The 15875-nt window shown below is 40.4% G+C and overlaps 1 protein-coding gene across 6 annotated transcripts in view; it reads left to right on the forward strand.

Annotated features, from left to right (window-relative positions):
• The window catches only part of PPP1R12B (protein phosphatase 1 regulatory subunit 12B), a 1629528-nt gene that overhangs the window by 1239570 nt on the left and 374083 nt on the right, over nucleotides 1-15875 (forward strand). The gene's annotated exons all lie outside the window — the stretch shown is intronic.

The following is a 15875-nucleotide window of genomic DNA, read 5'->3' on the forward strand; positions in this document are numbered from 1 at the left end:
CTGATTCCCGAGAGACCAGATAAGATACTCTCTGCTGTTGAGGACCAACAGCATTGAGCAAAAGGGTTAACAATAGATGCCATGGTGGTGGCGGTAGCCACTAAAAAGGAATTAGCTGAGGAAAGTTCCACTGTTCATCCTCCTAACCAAGAGTCTAGGGCGATGGACTGATCTGGAAAGTGTATTTATGCCTTATCAATCTTTGCCTTAAGGTTCTTGAATTTTATTGCACATTTCACTAGGCTCCAAAGGGATCTGATCAAGGAGCTATTGGACACCCTAGCAGGAGCTGTATCTGATGGGGTTCAAGAAAAAGTAGCCTCCCAGTTAGCTACCCTGGAGTCTATTTCCAATTCGGCCATGAGGCTCATTGCAGATGCAGCTGAAGTGGTGACCAGTTCAGCCGGTACAGGTGTTGCAATCAGCCAACACAAATGCATGTGCCTGTGTGAGTTTGGGAACCATTTAAATCTTCCTTCATTAATGCTTACTTTGAGGGATCTTCTTTGTTTGTCAAAGTCAAAGAAACTCTAGCCAGGTGTGGGAAAGATGGGAAGACCCTGTCTGCAGTGAGCATACATTTTTCTACTCCCCAATGGTCCTAATGTAGTGATCAGAGGAGTGGAAAGAATATGGTTCAGGAAGTCTCAAGGGCCTTTCCAGGATGCATGTGGTGGAGGCTCCCCTCGGGGCAGAGGGGGAGCTCTAATGGAAGACACTGATCCTGAGGCAGAGGTGGCCCACATAATCAGGATTCCAGAGATTCTTCCTCTGGCCAGCCCTACCAGCACTCCTGAAAGGGGCCCCGATTGCTTACCTCTGGAAGCAGTCAGGGGAAGATACTCTCTGCATTCAACAGCCTGACTACAAATAACCTCAGATGCTTGGATGCAGAGAATTATTACCAGAAGTTACTCTATCCCCCTCATTCTGTATCTAAGATATTCTAACAAGGCTCCACGATGTTCCACCCAATCAGAGGGACCAAGCAGCCTTAGATATCCAAAAGCTGTTATTACCAGAAGTTATTCTATCCCCTCATTCTGTATCTAAGATATTCTAATAAGGCTCCACGATGTTCCACCCAATCAGAGGGACCAAGCAGCCTTAGATATCCAAAAGCTGCTAGAGAAAAGAGCCATCCAAGAAGTCCCACCAGACCGAGTAAGATCCGGATTTTGCTCACGGTTCCTTTTAGTGCCAAAAAAGACAGGGGACTAGAAACCAATTCTGGATCTCAACCTTCTAAACAAATTTGTTCAACAGTCCAAATTCCAGATTGTCATGGTTCAGTCTATTCTCTTTCTAGAGGAAAACAGTTGGATGTGCTGTATAGACCTTCAAGATGTGTATTACCACATAAAGATGGACAAACACTCCAGAAGGTTTCTCTGCTTTTGACTAGGAGCCAGTCACTTTCATTTCAGAGTGCTGCCCTTTGGTTTCCTATTATATCAGTGAATGCTTAAAATAGCAAAGGCTGTTTGATCGACCGTTTTAAATTGAAACTGCGAAATCCCAAACATATGGAACAACGATTTTTTTCCCAGGGGGGAAAAAAAAATCACAGGGCCATTTTCGAGACTGCCATTTCCTCCACTGTGATGCAATCTCGGAGTTGGTACATTTAAGTAGGGGAGTGTTTTTTTTTTTCCAGTGCAGCCATTTTTTTCCCTGGGAAAAAAATCACTGTAACGTGTGTTCGGCATTTTGCGTTTTCAGTTTTTAAGGGTTGATTATATAACGTTCACTATTTTAAGCATTCACTGTTATAATAGAGACCCTGCCCTTTGGCCTCACCACAGCTCCCAGGGTGTTCACCAAATGTATGACAGCAGTAACAGCTCACTTGAGACTGTACAGATTCTGGGTGTTTCCATATCTAGACAACTGGCTCATCACCGCTCCCACCAGGCATCTACTGCTTCAGGCAATAGAATTCATTCTGCAGTTGTTTGTGTGCCTGGGCATCACAGTCTGGCAATCAAAATCTCAGCTAAACTCTTGTCAAGATCTAGAATTCATAGGAGTTCATCTCAACACAATCTCTTGTCTAGCCTCCCTACCTCAACACAGATTACAGAAGTTAAAATCCCAAGTACATGCTATTCTCTGCAAAAACAAAGTCCCAGCGCTACTAGTCCTTCAAACGCTGGGTTCCATCGCAACAACCATCACTCTGGTACCACTTGTGAGATTTCACATGCAGCTACTACAATGGCTTCTAGCATCAAAATGGTCTATTCTAACCCATCTAGTGAGCTACCCCATTCTTATCACCAGTCACTTCAAAAAAGGCATGTCCTGGTGGATGGAATTTGAAGAAATTCTTTTAGGCTGCCCCTGGGCATATAATAATAATCTCAACCATTTCTCCACACCCATGGAAAGAGTTCTAGAATTTCTAGCCATTCTTTTTGATTAAGGAGCTTTAGCTTCTACGATTAAGGTCCAGTTAGGTGCCATCTATAACTTTCATAATGTTTTTGAGGGCCCCCCTCTGATTTCACATAGATTATATGAAGTGTTCCTCAAAGGAGTTCCGCATTTAAAACCTCTGTTTAAAGACCCTCTTGTTCTTCAGTCACTGGTGCTTCCTCCCTTTGAGCCAGCAGCAACATGCAGCTTAAAGCTTCTTTCATGGAAAATGCTTTTTCTCATAGCTATTATCTCTGCAAGTTGAGTCTCTGAGATTCAGGCTTCATGTTCAAAACTCCCTTATTTAGCTCCCTCATTTAGTTCAAACCTTGTGATGTTTAATCTCTATTGACAATGTATTTCATTTTTTTTATATCTCTTTTGAATTAATAGTGTAACTGGAGCTTATCTCCCCGGGCCTCTACTGAAAATGGACATGTATCCAGTTGGACTAGCCCGGTCAACAAATGTAAAATAAAATAAACGAACAATAAAATAAAATAAAATAAAGTTTTCCATAAGGATAGAGTTTCACTCAGAACCTATCCATCCTTTCTTCCGAAGGTAGTTTCAGAATTCAGTATTAATCAAACCAGCGACTTACCTGTTTTCTTTCCTAATTTTACCAACAAAGGTGAATATTGCTTTCATTTGCTGGATGTTGAGAAGAATAATTGTGAGTCAACCAACATGGTCCAGGTAGGATAAACTTCTGTTGAACACCAAGAATGCATAAAAAACTGTTTTATTGAAGAAGGTTAGCGCTTTCGCAGGGTTACGTATTTGGTCTGATGAAGTGGTAACCCTGCAAAACCGCTAACCTTCTTCAATAAAACAGATTTTTATACATTCTTTTGTTCACTGTTAAATATTTTCTTGGTCTTGTGGCCAGTAGTTGAACTATAAACTGTTCTAAGTATGCTGTATCAAACAAAAATGCTAAATAAATGGACTAATCATGATTTAGACTAAAAATGCTAAAAGCACTTTTTTTTTTGAAGGGGAGTAAGCCCCCCATAGCCCCCACACCCCCACCATCTTAAATATACTAACTCCAAGAATGCACAGTAGTGGAGAAAAGGGAAATTCCTCTATGATCAATATTCATTGTTCACCCAAAAATAAGTCTTTCCTTCATTCTTTTCAAAATGCATTTCATTTGATAACTTTAATTGAAAGAAAATGCATTTTAAAAGAATGCATTTTTCAAGCAAGAAAGGTTTTCCTGTTTTCTTATATCCATATAGTATAGAGGATTATGACTGAGTTTCTGATCATAATCAGATTATTAGTTTGATACATGGATGCCAAGAAATTCAGCATAAGAACAAAGCTTGTAAGGTGAATCTTGGCATCCATGTCAAGAACACATAATAAATGGTTATGATCGATTAGACGTGATTAAAATTCTTTGTAGCGCATGTAGCTTTATGTGCTCCATGTGCTGCCATTACAAGAAAAACGTTTAGGAGAGCAATGTGTTTTACCAGCTGTCAAAAGCACTTAGTAGTGTCAAACCGACAAAAGGCAGAAACACAGTGCCCTAAAGTAGAACCATTGGCTTTAAAAGCCACTTCATTCTGCCACACATTTATAGGTCTAGCAGAATGTCATTTTAGCAGCTTTTAAAAGCTATTTTATTTTTTCTGTCATTGTTCTTTGCTAAACGGCACTGTCCACCATTAGTCCCTATCAAACACCCAATATCAGCAGCGCTTTGATGTGCTTAGAAGCAATTGTTAAGCACTCCTACATGCTGTTAAGATTGTATCTTGCATTGGGACATGCTTGCAAGTTTATCTTTTTCTCTGTTTCATAGGTTCATAGGTAAGTACTAGGCTATCTGCCCGAGGGCATTTATAAGCCTAGCCAGAGTGTGTCGGCTTTCGCCGCCCCATTGATTAATTAACTGAGCCTCTGTCAAGCAGAGCCAATGAAGTGATCCCAGGGATGTACTTTCTGTTACCCATCCACTCATCAAGGCTTCTCTTGAAGAGTGTTAGTGAGGGGCTCTGCCTAATGTAGTTAGGAATTTTGTTCCAAAGCATGGGGAGTCTCTGTGACAGGAATCTATCCCTCCAGCATGTTCTATTTATTGTTGTGATGAGGTTTAGCTCACTAGAGCGCGTGGCTCGCAATGACTTGGATTTCTTTAGGTGGAGCATGTCCATCAATTCTGAGTTGGACATGGCTTTGTAAGTCAGGCAGAGATCACCTCTGAGTAAGCGATATGCCACTGAGTACAGCCAGAGTTTTTTCAGTCGGGTTGCATAGGACATATGTTTGAGACCAGAAATCCTCTTGGTGAGGTGCTTTTGTGGTCTTTCAAGCTGTTGGAAGTGTCTTGTGAGGTACATCCCAAATGGGGCATTGTATTCTATGATGGGTCTGATGAGTGACGAGTAGAGGGGCACTATAACCTCTTTATTTCTAGATGCGAACCCCTTAGTAATTAGATGGGCCACATAGAAGGATTTCCTAACTACTTTGGCAATATGATTGTCAAAGGAGAGATTACTATCTACCTGGGTCCCCAGATCTCTTATTACCTCTTCTGTATTAAGGGGGCTGCCGCCTATGTGGTAATTCGTGGGTGTTTGTTTTTTTCCAAACGGGATGACTATGCATTTTTTGGCATTTAGCTTGAGGCCATGAATTTGACACCAGGTGTCTGTCTCAGTAAGACCTTTTTGGAGGATGTCCGTGTCAGCTGGAGAGTCAATTATGAGTCCCAGTTTGCAGTCATCGGCGAACTTGGTGAGCCATAGTCCTCCAGGTTTGCCTGTACTTCTGAGAAATATATGCTGAACAGTAGGGGTCCCAGAACTGAGCCTTGCAGGACACCACTTGTGACTGGTTTAGAGTCAGACTTGGAGCCCGCTATTCTTACCATGTGAGTTCTGTCTGTAAGCCAGTTGGCAACCCATCTTGTGATGTAGGAGTTTATGTTCAGGCTGGTGAGTTTTTCTATAATACCCGAGTGAGGAATGGTATCGCACGCCTTGGCGAGATCAGGGTACGCTGTGTGAACCACCTTTCCCCTCGTCTATGGCCTTGGTAACTGTCTCGAAGAAGTCAACCAGGTTTAGTAGGCATGATCTGTCCTTAACAAAGCCGAACTGGGTCGGGTCAAGTGTTTGGAGGTTCCCACTGTCTTTGTTAATGAGTTCCATGATGATGCACTCCATAGCCTTGCAGACCACGCTAGTCAGGCTTATGGGGTGATAGTTACCAGGGTCAGTTGTGGCTCCTCCTTTTTGGAGCGGAATAACCATTGCTGTGTGCCATTCTATGGGCATGTAGCCTGTGGAGAGGCTGAGGTTGAACAGCGTGTTTAGGTGGGGGGTTAGTTCGTTCTGTAGTTCGTGCAAGACGCAGCCTGGGACACCATCTGGCCCCATTGATGCTGTGTTTTTGGCTTTTGAAAGGGCTGTTTTCACCTGTGTTTCTGTGATTTCTGGGACACTACACTTTTCCGGTATTGTTGTGGGCCCTTTTAAAGGTGAGAGGGAGGTGAAGTTTGCACTGAGTCTATCTGCCAATATGTTGGCAATATCAGTAGGTTCAGTATATTTTGTGCTAGTTTGCACTATCTCAGAGCATATCTGTGAGTTGCCACTTAGATTTTTGACATAGCTAAAGAAGGCTTTGTGGTTATCTTTCGAGTCCTTGGCTATTTTTCTTTCGAAGTTAGCCTTGGATGATTTTATGAGGGAACTTAGTTTCTTACTGATATTGATCAGGGATGTCTTTCCATCTTGGGATTTGCTTTTTTTCTGAACTAGTTTCCTCCTTTTGTTGTATAACCTGTTTATGGCAGGAGTCCACCAGACTGGTTTCCTTCTCTTAGGGGAGTGAGTCTTGGTTTTGCTAGGGATGGCACGATCCATGCATCCTTGTAGGTGCTCACAGAGTGCAATTGTAAAGGATTCTGCATCTTGGGCAGTGTTATCCTTTAGCATGGGGGCTGTGAAACTTACCACCTCTGACTTAAGTAAGGTGAAGATTGCTGTAGAAAAGTTTTTCACTGTGGTTTCCTTGGTTGGGGGTGGTGGTGGGGTGTGGACATCCAGGGTGATTAGTTTATGGTCTGATCTAACCAGTGACAGGTTGACCTCCGGTACGGAGCACCTGTCGCCCATGTTGGTGAAGACCAGGTCCAATATGTTGTAGCCTCTGGTAGGGGAGTTTACCAGCTGATCCAGGGCATTTGAGTTGATAAATTCCAGGAAGCGCTGAGCCTGGGAGTTTGTACTCAAGTAGTTTTCCCAGTTAATGGTAGGGTAATTGAAATCTCCCAAGATCAGGGTGTTTGGTAGGACCGTCATGTTTTCCAGTGTCTCCAGAAAGGCGGAGTGGTGGTCCTGGGTCATGGAGGGTGATCTGTAGCAGGCCACAATTTACATTGCAGATTTGCCCGATGTTAGTTGCACATGGATGATCTCAGAGGTATCATGCTGCTCCACTAACCTGGAGGTGTGGGTATCCTTGATGAATATGGATACACCCCCTCCTTTTGTGTTTCGGTCCGTGTTCTGTGGCCGAAATGTGTGGTATGAGTTGTAGCCCAGTAGTGCTGGAGTGCTCTCTGGAACCTTGGACCAGGTTTCAGTTACTGCACTGATGTCGACGTCCTCCATACTTAGGAGTGCTTCGAGTGCATGCATTTTGAGATTTAAACTCCTGGCGTTGAGTAGCATAACCCTCAGTTTTTTACTTGTGCTGTTTACAGATGTGGGTTTGAATTTTGAGCCTTGCCTAAAAAAGGCACTATGGCGGCAGCAAGAGCCTTGGCCAGTATTCGAAAGCCAAGGGGGTGACAGGTGCAAGCTGTCTCTTCCGAAGCAATGCGGCTTGTTGAGCATGTCATCCCAGGCTGATAGACACTGGATCCCCTTTGAATGACACCAGAAGCTTAGCCAGTTGTTGAAATTGATCATTTTTTCTTTATACTGAGGTATCATTCTTGGTGAGGGCAGGATGCTACTCAGGGTTAGGGTCATACCCACCTGGGCTACATGATTAGAGAGCTCTTCCATGTCTCTTTTCATGTAGTCCAGGGAGGTACAGCTCAGGTCGTTCACACCAACATGAACAATGACAGAGTCATATTTGTACTTGTTCTGGAGTGACCTGAGTGCTTGTGTTATGTGGCAGATTCTGGCTCCCGACAGTCAGCTAACAGTAACCTTCTCCTTGTCCAGCCTAGTGAGTGGGGCGTCAGTGTGCCTGACTATTGAGTCACCTATTACTAGTATGTTAGGTATGTTATTTTGCCTTAAGGGCTGTGATTTTGCGGCACATTGATTTTACATATTATGTGTTGTCTGGTTTGTGACAGGAGGTGCAGGTTTTGTGGGTGTCTGCTTTCGAGCTTTCTGATGCTTTCGCAGGTTTTTATTTAGAGCCTCCGAGTATGATTTTGTGTATTTATGTGTATCTTTTGCCAGTGCTGGTTTAGTAGGTCTATATGAGGCTGGAGGTGTGGTGCAAGTGTTAACCTTCTCCTCCTGACTGTCTGTTCCAGTCTTGGGTGGAGATACAATAGCCTCCAGTTTGGCTGTATAATTGCATCTCTCACATATGTTAGTGTTTTATGGTAGGAGGAGAGGGCTGTCTGTGTACATGAGGCAGTTGTAACATTGCCTCAGGATACCCAGATTCACCAGCTGGACTGGAGAGTACACCTGAAGTTGCCCTTTGGTCATACCTGAATAGTAGGGTGAGCTGCTTAGTTGCTTGGTTGGTGAGGGGTGGATAAAGAGCCTTGCCCTGCTGGGCAGTCAAGTGGCAGGGTATATTAGTACTTACTATTAGGTCTGAGCAAGTGCTGGACTGTAGGATGCTTTTTGAGTGCTTAGGTTAAGAGTTAGACTAGTTTCAAGTGAAAAACTGAAGGAGACTTGTGGAGCCAGGAATAATTTAACCCTAGCTAACCGGTGCTGCCCGGCACACAAAACTATGCAACACATTTTTTAAACTACTAACTTCTGGGCTGGAACCACTCCTCCAGGGACAGATGGCTGCTCAAAGTTCCCCTCTCTCACAGGTGAACAGAGAAACTTCCCTCTATCCAAGTAAGGTATGGGCAACTCAGAAACTTGTAACACAGCCCTGAATTCAGCACTAGCCTGAAAACTGGACTATACTAGCTTAGAAAGTGGGAAGCAAGAAATTTATTTATTTATTTTTTTGAAAAGATAAGGCAAAAACAGTAAAAAGTACACTTAAAACAGCTTTAAATGACTACAAGTGATCAGAAAAGGCTATCACACTTTAGTGTGTAGCCTACAACAGTTAAACAATTTATTTAAACAAAAACAACTTTTTAAAAGTGCAGGCAGTCAAATAAGTACAATATGTGAAAAAAAACAAGCTTTTAAATCACAATAAGTGCTGGAAAATCAGCGTTTAGGTGGAAAACAGTTAAGTACAACAAGAAAATACATAAAACTGATAATCACTCCAAAGTCTCTCTTTTAAGCTAGAAGGCTTATATCAGTTTAAGGCTTTCTAATGCTTTCCAGTAGGTTAGTTACAGGAAAGATGGGAAACATGCACATATGTGGTCTTTTAAACCAGAAAGTTGAAAGAGATGGACAGCTTCCTGAATGGTCAATAAACTACAATTCCTGGGCCAAGAACCACACCTCTTGTGGTAGACAGGCTACCTAGTACTTACCACTCCCACTGATAAGCTAGAAGGCTGCACTCCAACAGAAGGGCTTGGGGGGCTCAGAAGCTTACAAACAGTCCTGGATACAGCAAATCTGTACCTGGACTAGACTAGTTACGAGAAAGGTGGGGATCAAGCACAAACACGGGCTTTAAGACCAGAAAGTTGAGAGAGAGATGGAAAAAAAAAATCTGCCCAAACGGCCAAAAATCTACAATTTCTGGGCCAGAACCACTCCTCTTGTGGTAGATAGGCTACCTAGTGCTTACCACTCCCACTGATAAGCTAGAAGGCTTCCCTCCAACACAGAAAGGCTTGCGGGGCTCAGAAGCTTACTAACAGTCCTGGATACAGCAACTATGTATCTGGACTAGGCTAGTAACAGGAAAGGTGGGAAACAAGCGCAAGTGTGGCTTTTAAACCAGAAAGTTGAAAGAGATGGGAAAAACTGCCCAAATGGCCAGTAGCCATAATTTCTGGGCCAGAACCACTCCTCTTGTGGTAGATAGGCTACCTAGTGCTTACCACTCCCACTGATAAGCTAGAAGGTTTCAGAATGTAATCATGGAATTCATACAGGTCGTATTTGGCACAGATAATCAGGCAAACTGGTATGTTATCAGAGCCTATAGATGAGATGTTTTTAGCATATAACAGAGATGAGAGCATCATAATTATAAAAAGTGGGTAGGACTATGAAATCAGTGGAACTGCTTTGACTGTACCTGAAGTAAGAATTCGTAACATTTGTTAGCTAGAGTGCTTTCTGTGGATCAGTGTGTTTAGTATAATTATGGATTAATTCCAAATACTTCTTGGTGTTAGTTTTTAACTTCCTGACATAGTTGAAGAAAAAACACTTATAATTATTTTTAATTTATGTGGCTAATTTAAGCTCATATTCAGCTTGGAGTTCCTTAATAGTACCATTGAGCTCTTTACAAGTTTGCTTAGGTATGGTCTTAAAATTTATTTATTTCATTAATTTATTTATTACTTTAACTGGGGCATTCTGTCTGGGCCATATAATACCCTTTTTTGGAGGAGTGTCATGGAGAAATGCTCCAGTAAATTAAAATAAAAAAATATTATAGGTAATCCAAGAAAAAAAGAGACGGAGACAGCTTTGGAATCTAGAACAGGCCTTTACTTGGTGCAAACACAAGCGCTTTCACAATTAAGCTTCTTCAGGTGTATACAAGCACTAAAAATACCACACCTTTATACTCATGTTACATCACCCAATTGATAGTCATGTGACTGGTCCCATCTATCATAATATATTTTATTTTATTTCAGTCATAATAACTAAAACATATATATAAAAAATATATATAAATATATAATATATATATATATATATATATATATATATATATATATATATAAATAAAAAATAAATAAATAAATAAAAAACATCAAAAAATATATTGTGTTGTTAAAATATTATAAAACAAATATACTGTGTTGTGGACAGCAGGAGATAAATATATTACCTACGAAGTGGTCTCATCTTTAGTTTAGGTTTCAGTGGGATACACTCATTCAGGCCATGCCCTTCAGTGGCTCTAAGCTTTGTGATCCAGATTGCTTCCAGATTCTCTGTCTTATTGCGTATATCCCCTCGTCTCATGCTCTCATATAACAAAGCTATAACTCTGAATTTGAAAATATGAGTGCTATCAAATTCCATCACATGTTTGGCTAATGCATTGTTCTTATTCCCTTTCCTGATGTTATAGGTATGTTCCCTGATCCGATCTTTAAGATGTCTGTCTGTCTTCCCCACATAAAATTTTCTGCAGATCCTACAGTCTGCCAAGTAAACCACATGTTGACTGGTGCAGTTGGCTCCTGTATTAAAATAAAAGTCCTGCTTCAAATCAGGATGATAGAAACAAGGACTTTCATCTATATACGTGCACCAACTACAACTACCACATGGTCTGGTGCTCCCATCACTAATATCTGTGTGTCTATCTTTGGGGTAGCATAACCTCCTCTTTAGGGATCTGTCATTCCTGTAACTAAATTTAGGGACATTATCAACCAAACTGGCTATATCTTTGTCTGTTAGTAAAATCTGCCAGTTCTTCTTCACTATGTCAGTGTACCTATCTATATCAGTGGAATATTTCAAGGATAGTCTGGTTTTACTATTGTCGAGGGCTGTCTGTCTCTTGCCTATAGATCTAGTTCTACGTGAAAATATGGTTTGGCTTGATCATCTCTCATGGCCATAACCCGAGGTATATGTGTCTGTATACTATTGTTACTATACCCCCTGTCACCTAAAAATGTCGTGACCCTATCCAATTCCACATTAAAATCATCATCCCTCACATTCAGTCGTGAGGCTCTCATGGCCTGGTTGGTAATCACATTTTTAAATATATGGGGTGGATGTGCACTACTCCTGTGTAATAGATGGTTAACATGACAATCTTTCCTGTGCTGTCTTGTAAATATTACATCATTATTGCCTTTTACAATCTCTACATCTAAAAAATCCATATTAAATCTTGACATCCTATGTGTAAAATTTAAATAATGTGTACTATTATTGATGAAACTGACAAAACTAGCTAACTGCGACTCATCTGCTGCCCATAAAATAAAAACATCGTCCACAAATCTCCGATAAAAGGTAATCAAGTGGGCGAATGGGCCCTTAAACACAAACTCATCTTCCCATACTGCCATGACCGCATTGGCGTAGCTATTGGCACAAGAAGTGCCCATAGCTACACCATTGCACTGTCTGTAAAATTGATCAATAAATAGAAACAAATTATGTTCCAAAACCAGTTCAAGCAATCATAAGACCAGACTCACTAAATCAGGACTATATCTAGCTGATGTTTCCATAAAACACTTGGTAGCTATGATACCCTCCATGTTGGGGATCACAGTGAATAAAGAAACTACATCCAGTGTAACAAAAGTTACATTTGAATCATGAATTTTTAGAAACTCATACAAATCACTCAAAAAATGCTCTGTATCTCTAAGAACATGTTCATTTGTATCTAAAATTGGTCTCAGGTGCTTCTCAATGAAAATAGAGATTGGTTCTGTACACCAACCTCTACCTGAGACAATAGGTCTCATAGGAGGGTCAATAACAGATTTGTGTACTTTAGGGAGGCCTTGCAAAATAGGTACAACTGGATGACTGACCATAAAATAATTAAAAAGTTTCACATCAATTAAGTCACCATCAAGTAAACCACGTAAAACATTCCATACATCATTAATATGACAGGAAATTTGTTCAGTGTCTAGCTTCTCATAAAACAGGTCATTCATCAAACTTATTTGCATACTGGACACATATCTCTCTCTGTCCAGGATGACAATCAAGCCTCCCTTGTCAGCTGGTCTAATTATAATTTCTGTATTTCTCTCTAGTTCAGTTAAAGCATTTCTCTCAGAGATAGTCATGTTATGTCTCGTATTTCTGTAAACATGTGTTGCATTCATTTCATAGATGTCACGTATACATATTTTTTCAAAAGCATTAATCAAAGTATTTGCATTAGGTATAAAAGTACTTGGTTTAGAAAACACATTGCATGTACCTTCAACAATTGCATTGTCTTTGTACAACATTTTTAAATTCAAAGCTCTAGCAAACATTTTAATGTCAAAAATGACCTCTGTATGATTAGAGCAACTCGTAGGTATGAAGGAAAGCCCCTTACCTAGAACAGACAGATGAAAATCATTCAAAACAAACGTTGACAAATTCAAAACTAGTCCCTCTTGCTGTTCATGAAGGCTTTCTTGATGCTCATTTGGTTCCCTGGGATGTGCTCCCATTTCCTCTTTCCCCTCATCACACTTCTCCCTCTCGAATGCTCTTGAGTCGTATAATGGTCTGGTCTGACTGGAAGTGGGAAGTCTATATTGTGCCGATGAAAAAAATCCTCGTTTATGGAGCCCGACTGCGCCCCTTGCCCATCTCGATGTATTTGCGCTGTAGTCACAAAAGTCTTCTTTCTGGCACCCTGCTCCATAGATTGAGCAGCACAAACATTCGAATTCACTTTCTGTATGTTGTTAGTATTATCTGCGTTATTCGTAGCTTCCGCATGAACTTGATGCAAAGATGGTGGTGTAGCTACATCCACTGATCCTGTGGTGTTCACAGGAACTTCTTCCCCTGGTATATACTCGTCTCTGGGCCAGGTGAAGATTTGACCTTTGCGAAAATCGTTCCGATCTCTGACGATTTTCGCTATTTTCCCTTTCTGCAACTTCATTTCATACAAAGAAAGAGAATTTAATATGTCTTCTAAGTGTTCATCAACAACTGTGATCGTGAATTCTTTACAAATCCTCTTATACATGTCCTCTATCTTCTCAATAGATGCAGTCATTTCACGTTCAGCTGCTGCAACTAATAAGCGCAAATAGCTGAAGCTGGATTGCAGGTTAATCTTCTGCCATATATATATATTATATATATTTTTTATATATGTTTTAGTTATTATGAATGAAATAAAATAAAATATATTATGATAGATGGGACCAGTCACATGACTATCAATTGGGTGATGTAACATGAGTATAAAGGTGTGGTATTTTTAGTGCTTGTATACACCTGAAGAAGCTTAATTGTGAAAGCGCTTGTGTTTGCACCAAGTAAAGGCCTGTTCTGGATTCCAAAGCTGTCTCCGTCTCTTTTTTTCTTGGATTACCTATACTTTTCTACAGAGACGCAGTGGTGGGTTGTCTTCTTTTGGCAATTTTTTCTTTTATTATTTTACTGTGGTTTTTTGCCGAAGAACCCACTGAGATGGCTGAAGAAATTGTTTCTCTTGATACTGCTATTCCTGTTCTCATATCTCAGAATGAAGTTAATAACAAGAAACTGAACAGTTATTTAACTAGTGTTACTAGAACTGAAAATCCACTAGTTAATTGTACTGACACAACAGCAGATAGTATGAGCAGCATATCTTATGATGTTATTTCGTTAAAAACACAGCTGTTTGCTGTAGAGAAAGAATTATTTAAACTCAAGCGCAGTCAGTTCCAGAAATACCATCTAGAGGTATGTCTTAATGAACAAATCATACCTCGTGGACTGCGAGTGCTTAAAATGCCTTCATTTCACAATGGTGATACTGTGTTATTGAAAGAATTGCAGAAGATTAACCTGCAATCCAGCTTCAGCTATTTGCGCTTATTAGTTGCAGCAGCTGAACGTGAAATGACTGCATCTATTGAGAAGATAGAGGACATGTATAAGAGGATTTGTAAAGAATTCACGATCACAGTTGTTGATGAACACTTAGAAGACATATTAAATTCTCTTTCTTTGTATGAAATGAAGTTGCAGAAAGGGAAAATAGCGAAAATCGTCAGAGATCGGAACGATTTTCGCAAAGGTCAAATCTTCACCTGGCCCAGAGACGAGTATATACCAGGGGAAGAAGTTCCTGTGAACACCACAGGATCAGTGGATGTAGCTACACCACCATCTTTGCATCAAGTTCATGCGGAAGCTACGAATAACGCAGATAATACTAACAACATACAGAAAGTGAATTCGAATGTTTGTGCTGCTCAATCTATGGAGCAGGGTGCCAGAAAGAAGACTTTTGTGACTACAGCAAATACATCGAGATGGGCAAGGCAGTCGGCTCCATAAACGAGGATTTTTTCATCGGCACAATATAGACTTCCCACTTCCAGTCAGACCAGACCATTATACGACTCAAGAGCATTCGAGAGGGAGAAGTGTGATGAGGGGAAAGAGGAAATGGGAGCACATCCCAGGGAACCAAATGAGCATCAAGAAAGCCTTCATGAACAGCAAGAGGGACTAGTTTTGAATTTGTCAACGTTTGTTTTGAATGATTTTCATCTGTCTGTTCTAGGTAAGGGGCTTTCCTTCATACCTACGAGTTGCTCTAATCATACAGAGGTCATTTTTGATATTAAAATGTTTGCTAGAGCTTTGAATTTAAAAATGTTGTACAAAGACAATGCAATTGTTGAAGGTACATGCAATGTGTTTTCTAAACCAAGTACTTTTATACCTAATGCAAATACTTTGATTAATGCTTTTGAAAAAATATGTATACGTGACATCTATGAAATGAATGCAACACATGTTTACAGAAATACGAGACATAACATGACTATCTCTGAGAGAAATGCTTTAACTGAACTAGAGAGAAATACAGAAATTATAATTAGACCAGCTGACAAGGGAGGCTTGATTGTCATCCTGGACAGAGAGAGATATGTGTCCAGTATGCAAATAAGTTTGATGAATGACCTGTTTTATGAGAAGCTAGACACTGAACAAATTTCCTGTCATATTAATGATGTATGGAATGTTTTACATGGTTTACTTGATGGTGACTTAATTGATGTGAAACTTTTTAATTATTTTATGGTCAGTCATCCAGTTGTACCTATTTTGCAAGGCCTCCCTAAAGTACACAAATCTGTTATTGACCCTCCTATGAGACCTATTGTCTCAGGTAGAGGTTGGTGTACAGAACCAATCTCTATTTTCATTGAGAAGCACCTGAGACCAATTTTAGATACAAATGAACATGTTCTTAGAGATACAGAGCATTTTTTGAGTGATTTGTATGAGTTTCTAGAAATTCATGATTCAAATGTAACTTTTGTTACACTGGATGTAGTTTCTTTATTCACTGTGATCCCCAACATGGAGGGTATCATAGCTACCAAGTGTTTTATGGAAACATCAGCTAGATATAGCCCTGATTTAGTGAGTCTGGTCTTACGATTGCTT

The sequence above is a fragment of the Protopterus annectens genome, chromosome 7.part0 (assembly GCF_019279795.1).
Source record: "Protopterus annectens isolate FY-2018-M chromosome 7.part0, PAN1.0, whole genome shotgun sequence".
Taxonomy (NCBI): Eukaryota; Metazoa; Chordata; order Ceratodontiformes; family Protopteridae; genus Protopterus; species Protopterus annectens.